This window comes from Grampus griseus (genome assembly GCF_964374135.1).
Source record: "Grampus griseus genome assembly, chromosome: 4".
Taxonomy (NCBI): domain Eukaryota; kingdom Metazoa; phylum Chordata; class Mammalia; order Artiodactyla; family Delphinidae; genus Grampus; species Grampus griseus.
This window is the reverse complement of record NC_138997.1, coordinates 59,715,458-59,727,370: the sequence shown is the minus strand read 5'-3', so window position 1 is coordinate 59,727,370 and position 11,913 is coordinate 59,715,458.

Here is an 11,913-nt window from a genome sequence, read left to right as displayed (position 1 = left end):
TGTTCAAGAAAACTAAACTTTATGAACTCTGTTTCCCAGGGATATTCTTTAAATATTGTTTTATTTAAAAAAACTTAAAATTCTGAAATATCAGAAAACTTCACCCATTTTTTCTCTTAGCATTCAAAATTATCTTTCCCAATAAACTTCTCAGTTATAGGGAACTGGCTTAAGTGAAAGCAAGTGGTTTTATTCTTTCATAACATTGGGGACTTTCACAGACCTTGTTAGCCTGAGATTTAATATTTTAGTCTTGGTCATTTAAAAAGTCAATATGATTGGTATAGTGTATGTGAAAGAATTAGAAGAAAGAGAGCACGAGGCAGGTGAATTTCTTGATTATTTCAGTCCATGAAGCCAAAATTGCCATTGGGTATAATACATGGAGATTTTCTATCTATGGAGATTCTGAGTAAGAAAGAAATATGACTATGTTCCTTTAACTAAACAAGTGTGAAGAATAAACATAAAATTACAGTTTATGGTAGGTGGTGCTTTATGTTTTATAAAATGTGTCATCTAGTTACGATTTCTTCATTTTACCTCACCAAATTTTCCTAAGCCATGCAGGGTAGCTACTGTTAGACCCAAGCTTCAGAATTGGCAGATGAGGTTTCACAGGGACTATGAAACTTGCTTTTGGCTACCTAGCTGGTAAGTGGAAAAACAGGATTTAAACTATGTCCATCTCATTCTCAGTCTAACGAACTTAAGGGCTGGGCAGCTGTATACTAAGCTTCAGATATGTGCCTCGATGACTTCATTTCTCAAACAGGAATAAAATAACACTGCTCAGAATTGTTTTGAAGATTACGTAAGATAGTGCAGGAGGAGTGGGGAGCACTCGGCATATGGATAATACTGGATCCTTGACAGCCTTTAGAATTATTAATCATCAGCTGCGACACAATGGCTAAGTGCATGGTGGAGGGAGAGGCGAGTGAGTCCTAAGACCCAGCACCTAGAAAAGAGACTGCTTCTCTGCCCTGCAGTGTTGCTCAAGGCAGAGTTTCCCCAACAGTGTAGACTACAATGTTGTCAGTGAGAAAGGTAGTCTCCTTGGAGTTGAGCAATGTCTCTTGCTTATCATGGCACTACAGAAGCAGCTGTCACTTTATTGTTGGTGACTAAAATGTTAGCCAAGGTGAAAACGGCAGCCCTGAAAAAAAAAAGGAACTGGTAAAGAGGTGGCCAGTTGGAGCAGCAGCCACCATAACCCAGCCCTTTAGGTATCTTATGTCAAATAGCAAGGAGAGCTGTATGAAGTCAAACTTTGTACCACTCCCTACCCACCCACACCCTAGTGATATAATGTCTTCCATATAGTTCATTTCTATCTCTCTTACTTGAATTTTAGGGATGGAAATTTATAAGCAAAATTAAAATTTTAACTACTTAAAACTGCTGGACAAATAGACAAATAATTTTGAATATTATTTTCTGACAAATCATCTCATGATCTTTTAATCATATATTGATATTTTTAAAAAAGGAGGGTAAATACTATGTCTCCACTTGGCATATAGAGAAACTGAGACATACAAAACTTAATTATAGATTGTACTTAGATTTATAAATCAGTGAAAAAGCCAGAATGGAACTCAAGTGATGTTTTTATTCATATTATTTGTCTATTCAGAGAACCAAATGGCATCACTTACATTTCAGAGAGAACAATAAATCAACCTAAATTTCTTTCACAAACCTTGGATAGTATAAATTCACTATTCCAAAATGGAAAAAAAAGCACCTTAGATTAATAGCAATATAACTTGTCTTCAGAGGAATCAAATAAAATATTAAATCTTAAAGAAGTTTGTTTATACTGAAAGGCTCAGTGAAAAATATCAAAGTCAGTTTGTCTTAGCAATAACCCTATGAAAATCAAGTTGGAAGACATAAATGCTTATGGGTGACAATGTTTATTATTATGGTGTTAAACAAATAATGATGACAACTTGACAAATTTAGAGCCTGTAATGCAATGATTCAGCATACTAATTTTTTCTACTACTTTTTTCTTTTTCTACTACTTTTTAAAAACATAATTTTAATAGTGAAACATACGGAAGACAGGCTCATGATAAAGATAGCAGTCTTGATTTAGAACTTACCTTTTCACTAAGGGGCTAACAATTTTTATTATGCTTTCATCTTTTCCATGCAAGATCTCAAGTGAGCCAGCTTTGAGAGCAGTTAATGCAAAGACAAGATAATCATTTCTGGTGTATGGCTTATATTGGGTCTCCCAGAAGCTTGACTGTGAGATTAGGATTTATGTGCAAGTAGTTCATTGGGGTGATAATCCCAGGAGAGTGGGGAAGTGAGGCAAGGAAGGGAAGGAAGCTGGTATAGGCTTTTTCATACACAGGTTAACAATGTGGGCAACTAGGACTCAATCTGTTTCAGTACTTTTGGTAGAGGGTGAGAAATATGCCCTACAGTTTTACAATTGGAGTAGAGGGAGAACTGGGGCACTTATTCACCAGTTCCCATTTGTCGTTTGTGGGCTGCTGGTGGGTAGGGTCCATTGATGGTTAACTCCCTAGCATTTCTGACCTGCTCTGACTCAGGCCTCTACAGTCAGAAAGAGCCTTTAGGTACTTGCATTAACAAGGCAGTGAGTGCCAATGGGATATAGTTTGGAAACCCAGAGCAACTGTTACCTGTTCTTAGCCCCAGATGTAGACTGGATTCACAATTATAGCATGGTCATCAATCTCTAACACTTCATCTCCTAGATTCTTTGGTGCAGTCCCTCTAATATTTACCTAGTGGTAGCCTAGGGCAGGGATTCTTCTAGCACCTCATGTCATGGTCAGTTGTGAGATGTGCAGCACTAATGTATTACCAATAAGAATTCAGATACCAAAATTTGAAAATAATTAACTTTTTAATGAATTTAAATGAATCCCAGGCTATCCTCTTTAATGCATCCATCTAACTCCCTGGACTGATATGCTTCTTAGGTGAAAGAGTGAAGGATAGAGTGAAAATGTGTGCTTTGAAATGCTTAGAACCAAGAGTCCACCTCATCTACCCCAGGAACTATAGTGTCTCTCTCATATGGACAGACTTCATTTGTATTTTATGGGTTAAAAGTGCTGGGAGTTTGGTAAAGATAGTGATTCATCTCATGTATATTCCTTCTGAGTGAGGGACTTGCAAAAGGCATGCCAAGCACAAATCCTCAAAGAGTTGGAGGCATATTCGCTCTTTTCATGGTAAAGTTTAACTTTTATGAGAAATTTAGTTAGACGTCTGATCAAGTGCTTTGCAAAGGGCATGCAATTATCCAGATTGCAAATAGCATTCAGAATTGGAAAAGATTGGCATGTTATCACATGCAGGTTTTATGGGTCATGGTGAAGCAAAGTGCATTATAATTTTAGCCACCCTGAAGAACAAAGGAGAGAGAATGTATACATTTAGAATATTTAATAAAATAGTCTCAAAGCAGAATTCACTAAAGTATTTAGGATGTCCAAGAGATGTTATAAGAGCAAGTATGTATTTCAGTGCATTTTGTAAAATGGTTTCAGAGTGGAATTTGTCCAAGAGACCATCACTAGAAAAGATATTAATTATTAATTCAACACTTTGAACATTGAGTACTATGCTACTCAAAAGAACTTGCCCTTACAGAACTGAGTTAATACACAGAGTCAGAATATGCATAGCAAAGTTTAAATGTAAGAAAAGGCATTAGATAACTGTATATAATTATTCTGAAAAGACAGGTTGGGACATTAAGAGCTGGAAGTTCATAGAAGGGCCTCACCGTTAGTGATGACCTGGTTGAGAAGATGGAGATTGAACTGGATCTGAAAGATTGTTAAAGTTTGGACAGAATTAAACCACCCTTAGGTTAAGGACAGAGAAAGAAACAATGAATAGAGAGACCTTACAAAAGTACGAAGGAGAAAAGTACCTCAGATAATGATTACTGATATAGTAGCTACTCAGTGAATAATTCAATATTCAATAGCTCATTATTCAATAACTCAACAACTCAATATTATTTTTAAGCATTTATAACAACCATCAAAAGGATGGAGTCCTGGGTTTGAGATTCATTTCAGTTCTGCATTCTGTTAATATTTATGTATTTATATCAATTTTCCCCAAGCATCAGGCAGTAGGTCACCAAATAAAGTATTTAATGCTACAATATTTTGAAGATTGTTTCTTAGAGACCATTAGGGGAAAAAAATGTTGTTAAAGACAGCTATGAATGATCACTTTCTATAACATTAAAAGCTTAGTTTTCAAGTCAATCCAGATTTGGGTTCTCCTGAATAGTGAAGAAATGACCTAGACAACAGTAAGAATCTTGTTTCTTTATTATCAATTGTGCCCATTCGACGAAAAGCAGTGGAGAAAAAACAATGTTATGGTTATGGGTATTATGAGACCACCCAGACAAGATAATTTGGGGAAAATTATCCCAAAAGGAATAATTTCAAAAGGTCATTTATTCATAACTTTTCAGAAATGCCACACTGAGGTCCCTGCAATCTTTCTTGATAGCCTGAGTTTCCTGAGACCACAAATATAGCTAAAATTTAATGGGTTTTTAAAATTATATGTGAAACATATTTTTATAAGATTTGTGTATATTCCCATTTATTCCCTTCAATAACCCTATGAGGTAGAAAATATTATTATCTCCATTTTACAAATGAGAAAAACAAAACTATAAAAAGGTTAAGAAATTTGCCCAAGTTTTCAAAAACAGTAAGATTTGAACCCAAATACTTAAGGAATATGCTTGCATTTAATAGTAACAGAATAACTGTTTTAATATCCTTGGCTACTTATTATATCAGTGTCACTTCTGGATCTGTTTCTTTTCACTAATTTCCTCCTTATTATGAATCATATTTTTCTGCTTCTTTGCATGACTGATAATCTTTTATTGGATATCACACATTATGAATTTTGCCTTGATAAAAATTTTTGTATTACTTTAATTCTTGAGCCTCATTCTAAGATTCACTTCAGTGCTTTTTGAGGCTTACTTTTAAGGTTTTTTGGATAGGTTCAGAGCAGTCTTTAATTTAGAGTTAATTTTGCCCCACCACTGATGCAATGCCCTAATGAATACTCTGCCCCAGCCCATGTGTTATGAAAGAATTTTCTACTTTGGCTGGTGAGAACATAAAATAACTCTGCTTCTGTGTGAGGACTGGCAATTATTCTGTCTGTTCATTTTTCTGGGTGGTTCTTTCCCCTCCCTCAGGTAGTTTCCTCACATGCATTCATCAATCAGTATTCATTTGAGAGGAATGCTCTACATATCTTCAGAACTCACTCTCTGTGTAGCTTTTTCCTCCCACTATTCTGCCTTGAAATTTCTAGCTACTTTGGCCTTCCTGAATTCTTAGCTCTATCTACTCAACTCAGGAAGATGGCTGGACTCTGAGTTTCACTTCCCTCTGCTGCCACCTGGAAACTCTTCAAAAATGAAAGGAGAGCAATTTTAGAGCTCACTTTGTGTATCCCTTTTCTCAGGGATCATTGTTCTTTGTTGCTTATTGTCCAAAGTCCACAAATCATTTTTTCTTCCTTTTTTTAATTTTTTTTTTTAGTTGTTTAATGTGAGACAGTAAACCCAGCCACTATACTCCATCTTAACCAGAAGTGGAAAGGATTTGCTAGAGAAACTCATTTCCAGAGATCTAATCCTAGACATTGCTTTACTAGTGATAAACATCTAAGTCATCTGTGAGATGAAATGTGAAAAAAGTAGGTGGTAGGGTTCATAACTGTTGCCATCCTTCATAGAAGTTAGGTTACGAGCAGGAAACAGATGGTACACTCAAATTAGATCATCTTAGGGGATGTTAATATGGAGAGAATTTAATAAGGTATGAACACTGTTTAGGAAAAGCAGCAAGAAATGGTGTTAGTAGCCCCAAATTTGTGACAGAAGGGGCTGTTTTCACGCTAGGCCTGAGAGTTGAAGAAGAATTTACTTACAGAACACAAAGAAAGAATTAATCTTGATAGAAGCTGTAGATATCAATAGAAAAACACAGTCAACCTAATCTCACCTAGCAAAAAAGGATTAGGTCAATATAAAACCTGACCTCACAATAATCTTACCTACAAGATCTCCTGCCACAACCTCCTATGGATTTCAATCGAAAGTTGGAGGCCAAAGGAGTCATGTGATCTGTTCTGTGGGTCAGTGTCCAGAATGATTAGTGCAGAATGGAGAAGTGTAGAGGTTTGATCTGGATAGACAAATGCGAGAGTTCCAGGACACTTCACCAAAGTAAACTGGAAAATAGGATGTGTATATTATTACCAATTCTAAGAGCCCATGAAGGGAATAAAGTAATCATGTCACATCAAATATAACCACAGTTAAAAATGGTAGCCATGTTGGGGCATCTACACAGGTGATATCTTTACAAAGTATTCATAGTAGGTAATTATACACACAGGAAATCTGAATAAGCATCAGTAAGCATCACAACCAATTTTACCACTTAATCATTGTTCTAACAGAGGTTTAGTAAGTAGCTGTTAACCAATCATTCATCAAGTATTTTTAAGCACTCAGCATTATACCAAGAAACAGAAGTATATAAAGAAGCAAAATATATGGTTGTGGTGGTCAAGGATTTTACAATATACATGGGAAAACAAAATACACATACAACTAAATAATCAAACACATGCACAAATATACACAGTATGATTTGTTTCCTAATGATAAATGATATAAAGATTCAGAATTATAGCACAGAAAATCATCATATAATGAAATGTATCTAGGTCATTAATTTGAGATTTAGAGGAATTTCTAAATTTACATACTGCTTTCTTATAAAATTTTAATGATGTAGAATTTTTTACTGACATTGCTGTTTGTTGTTGGAACCGTGTTATTGAGGACCTTCAATTTCCTGATACTTATTCCACTCAGCAAAAATGTCCTATTACTTGGCAATTAAAAGAAATTATTAACAGTGAACACTAACCAGTGGTGTCCACTCAAACATCTGCTAGAATCTAAACTATAGAACAAAGAGAAAATTGTCAAAAGACATTGGTGCATTTATCTGTTTCATCATGTCTCTGATATTTAAAAAAACTGATAATATAAATTAGGAAATTAAAGCCAAAGTGTCCTTACTTTTAGAAGTGATTCAGTGGCAAAATATCTTAAAATGAATTAAAAATAATGTTTCAAACTTGCCTTTTCATTAGAGTCCCAAAAGGCAAAATTGGTAAAGCACATAACAATTCCCCTATTAAATAGCTCTTCTGATTTACTTGGCAGATTAGAAACCTGATCTCCACATAGGTTTGTCAGAACCATCAGTCATCGAATAAATGTGATCATGTAATTTGTAATAATCAATTGAGAGGCACATAGTTAGCTTTCAACTAGCGGAACTGCCTTCTGACTTTCCTCTCTTCTTTTGTCTGGATTCCAGAGTTTAGTTCATATATATCACCTCTAGTCTAGATCTTTTATTAATAATTTAAGTATTTCTCTAAGGCACTTCACAAATTCTTTGACTGAATCTACCCAGAGTTATTAAACTGTCATTCTACTTTCTCTTTATTTACACAGAGTTGATGTGAAGCTATTGGAATTCTTTTCAATCAAGTGTAATATAAACATCAAGCACTTTCTGCAAAATGAAGGACTATTTCAGAAATGTTCATCTAGTACCAATTTAGAAATTCCAGCCTAATCCATTACATTGTGAAATCTGGATGAAGATCATTAAAATCCCACATTTTCCAGGCACCTCAGAGATGCAATGAAACTAAGGACTCAGTTTTAAATAGCTTACTACTTGACTTTCACAGATATTTGACTTAAGAAGGGGTTCAGGAATTTGTGAAATCTGAATTTCTGTTCTGTAGAATTAAAAAAAACATGAGCATTCTACATGGAACTAAATAATTTTGCTTTTCAATTGCACATAATGTGAGCAGCTTGCTCATAAGGAATGCCATTAAAGAATCAAGGAAAAAAAAACCTATTCCCTATGCTAAATTGATTTCTGTTGTTTTCTACTGTCTTCCTCTAGTAAATACAGAATGGATAGAACCTCTCTTTATAAATATCATCACATGGAAATTTTTGTTTTTGGTGAAGAGAAAACCTTTATTAACATAATAACAAAGGCAGAAAACATAAAGGGTAAACGATTCATTAATTTAACTACATTAACATTTAAAATATTTAAAATCTCTTCATAGGGTTAAAAAAAAACACCTTAACTGAAGTTGAAGGTTACATAACAAACTGGGAGAAATATTTTCAATATAGATGTCAATCTATATATAAAATGTCTGTACCAATAAATAAGAAAAAATAGAAAGGAGCAAAGAAAATTAATATGCAACTGACAAAAAAAAACATTCAATGGTCAATAAGTGACATTCAACCCAAGAAATAATGAAAGAGATGCACTGGAGAGCCAGGACCAAGACTGAGATGCAGCAGGTGTTGCTAATAAAGCCATACTCCCTGTTCAAGCAGCCTGATACCTCCAGACTGGCTAATAAAGAGCAGCTACCCACCCCATGTACCCCACTCCACCAGCTTCCCTGGCACCTAATAACAACATAAACCGAGTAACAAAGGAAGAATAAGGGAAAAATGCTATCATAATTCTTTAAAATTTTACCTAATATTTCCTAGAACCACACATAACTAAGATTTCTTAACTAAAAAATTGCTAAAAATCAGATTAGTAAATCTTAACAATTTTTAATGGAATTAGATATAAACATTTTCTAGAGGAAGTACTTTCTTTAGAAGATACAAATAGTTCATTGGATCTGACTCAAGTGGATCAAAGTTTTTGCTCTAAATATTTTAATTTTCCCTGTTTATCTTTTAAAATTTGTTAAAGAGGACTTTTGAGATAACAATCCAATTTTTCCCTTCTACTCATACTTTTGTCCATATAAATATGTGTTAGAAAGTGGTAGAAAAGATTTAAGATTAGAGGGTAATAAACATACTTAATCTGTTTTCAATACTACCACCCACTTAAAAGGGTAATTATTGAAAGTTAGACCACACGAATTTTTTAAAAAGAATTCACTTCATTTCATTTTACATAAAGCTTTAAGTGTCACCAGAAACTGAAAGCCATAAGTTCCGAAAGATTAAAAGCCAGTGGTTAAGTGTTTCTATGTCACTATAAATGATCTCTTTAAGGGGGAAAAACATGATAAAGAAAGAAAAAAAATACTACCAGGCAATGAGCTTGAATAATAGGCCTTTAGAAAAGGGAAAATTAGATCCTATTTAAAACTATAAATTGAGATGCTGCATTATTCACTTTCTATACAACCAGGTATATATTTGAACTGCTATTTGTTAGTGGGTGGTTCCATAGTGAGACTGCATAATATGCAAAGATATTTAAGCAATTTTTCAGTGATATTAAGTATTATTTAATGTGCTGCAGAATACTATAACTTGCACATGGTAACACTCTCATAAATTGGATTTAGAATAATATTCCGTGTACTAAAGGGGCAATTACTTTCTAAGAAAAGGAGAATACTTTGAAAAACTCCATAGGTCTTAAAACCATACTGACTCTCAGCCTCCACAGAAAATTTCATCTCCACTGCTTTTAAAGTTATGTGTATCATCTTGAAGCAATAGTAAGCAAACAGAAAAGAAAAGCAACAAATGTGAAACAAAGTTTGAAATCTATCCTATAAAAAAAAGATATCTCATTTGTCAAAATCCAGAGGTGTGGAATTTTCAACTATTTCCCAATGCTGAGACCAGCAAGCAGTAAATCTAATCACATTATGTCTATTTCCTTTGAAAAGATAGCCCAACCTCTGACTTCTATGGTTCCTTTATTCCCCCACACTAATGTGCTTAAAATCTCTCATCTAATCAGTGTTTAAGAGATTTATCTTCTATCAGTGATTATTTTCACAGTGATATCTTCGCCAGTGAGTTGCTAACAAAAAGTGGAGAAAGGTGTGCCTAGAAGGTGTAAAACACCACAGCACAGTATGCCATTGAAAGAACAGGCACTCAGAGACTTTATGCAGCTATTCTACTCATGCTGCACTTTTTGTCCCACCTAATTCACATTTGTCAGAAAAGTTAGCTGGACTAGAAGGTCAATGTTTATTTTACTTTTTCTTTTCATTTTAAGAAAGATGCAATTACAGGCTATTTAGTAACATTGTTATTCTTTTAGGCCCTTCCTAAAAAAATTCCCCAAAGTATATATACTAAAATATCTACACATGACTAGAATATCCATGATCTACCTACTATCTATCTACCTATTTATCTATCTATCTATTGAGAGACATGAGTGGAGGTTCAGAGAGCATAGCTACTAAGGAAAGCATGGGATCTGAGTGAAATCAGTTTAATAAGAGCTGAAAACAGGTAATGGATGATCTTCCTACTTTGCATGTGTTGTAAGTTGTTCAGGTAAAACTCTAACTCCTTAGACATTGAAACTCTTGGAAACAAGAATTCAGTGTGATAATGTTCTAAATCAGCATTCTCCAGCTTTTTTGGCACCAGGGACCGGTTTCGTGGAAGACAATTTTTCCATAGACTGGGGGCGGGGGGATGGTTCAGGCAGTAATGCGAGCAATGGGGAGCGGCAGATGAAGCTTCCCTCACTGGCCTGCCGCTCACCCCTGCTGTGCAGCCCGGTTCCTAACAGGCTGCGGCTGGGGGTTGGGGACACCTGTTCTAAATGTCATACTTTGCTGAGCCATTTAAATGCATAAAGCTAATGATCTGTCTTTGATGCTAACAAGAAAATTATATTTGACCAAATTATAACTAAGGTAGAATTTAAGATAAATTTTCAAGTTATGAGGAACAGATTAGTGAATCTGTTTTTGTTTCGATGACCACCACCAAGGATGCCATGTTTTGAAGGAAAGTACCAGGAGCCAAAGCCCATCTAAATCAGCCTACAATTTGGCCTATATCATTCAACAGGTTTTACTGCTCCCGATTCACATCACAAATCGAATGAGATAAATGTTGTTGAAGCGAACTTCCCTCTCCTGATTTTATGTCTTGTCTTGGATGAACATCAGTTAGTGTAACTCTCTTGTCATTTTTCCACCCCACAATTCAGTCCTTCTAAAGGAAGAAGTACATTTTCACTTGGGTAAGTTTGGAAATGGACTCTGGGAGTGTCAAGCTGAACCTGTCTCCTCCTTTTATCTCTTGAGTATCTGCCCGCCCATAGACAACATTTTCTCTGGTGTGCTCCGAGCTACAGGAAATGTTCAGTGGACGAGGCTTTGCTCTTCCCTGGGAGGTCTGGGAGCTGTCAGGCTCTGCCTTGGATTAGTCTATTAATGTAGTTTGGCACTAGGAAGCACGTCTTGGTCATACGCGTAAACCAGTTCTTTAACATTTCTAAAGCAAAAAACTGACTTCCCTCTTTGCTCCCCACCTATCTGTCTTTACTTCATTTATCAGTTTAAGAACTTATGTAAAAAATAAATGAATTTTTGTATTGACCTTCTCAAGCTCCAATAAATATGCTACCTTAAAAGTTTTTTTTTTTTTTTTTTTTTTTTGGGTTACACGGGCCTCTCACTGTTCTGGCCTCTCCTGTTGCAGAGCACAGGCTCCGGACGCGCAGGTTCAACGGCCATGGCTCACGGGCCTAGCCGCTCCATGGCATGTGGGATCTTCCCGGACCGGGGCACGAACCCATGTCCCCTGCATCAGCAGGCGGACTCTCAACCACTGCGCCACCAGGGAAGCTCCTCTTACAACTAATTTAAACAGTGGAATAAATGCAGCCCAAGAAAGAAGAAACATTGAGCTCTTAAAATCCTATTCAAGGTGACATTTAAATAAGACACTTAGATTTTTAGAAGAAATCATGGAAAATTTTAAAAAATAAGAACTATTTA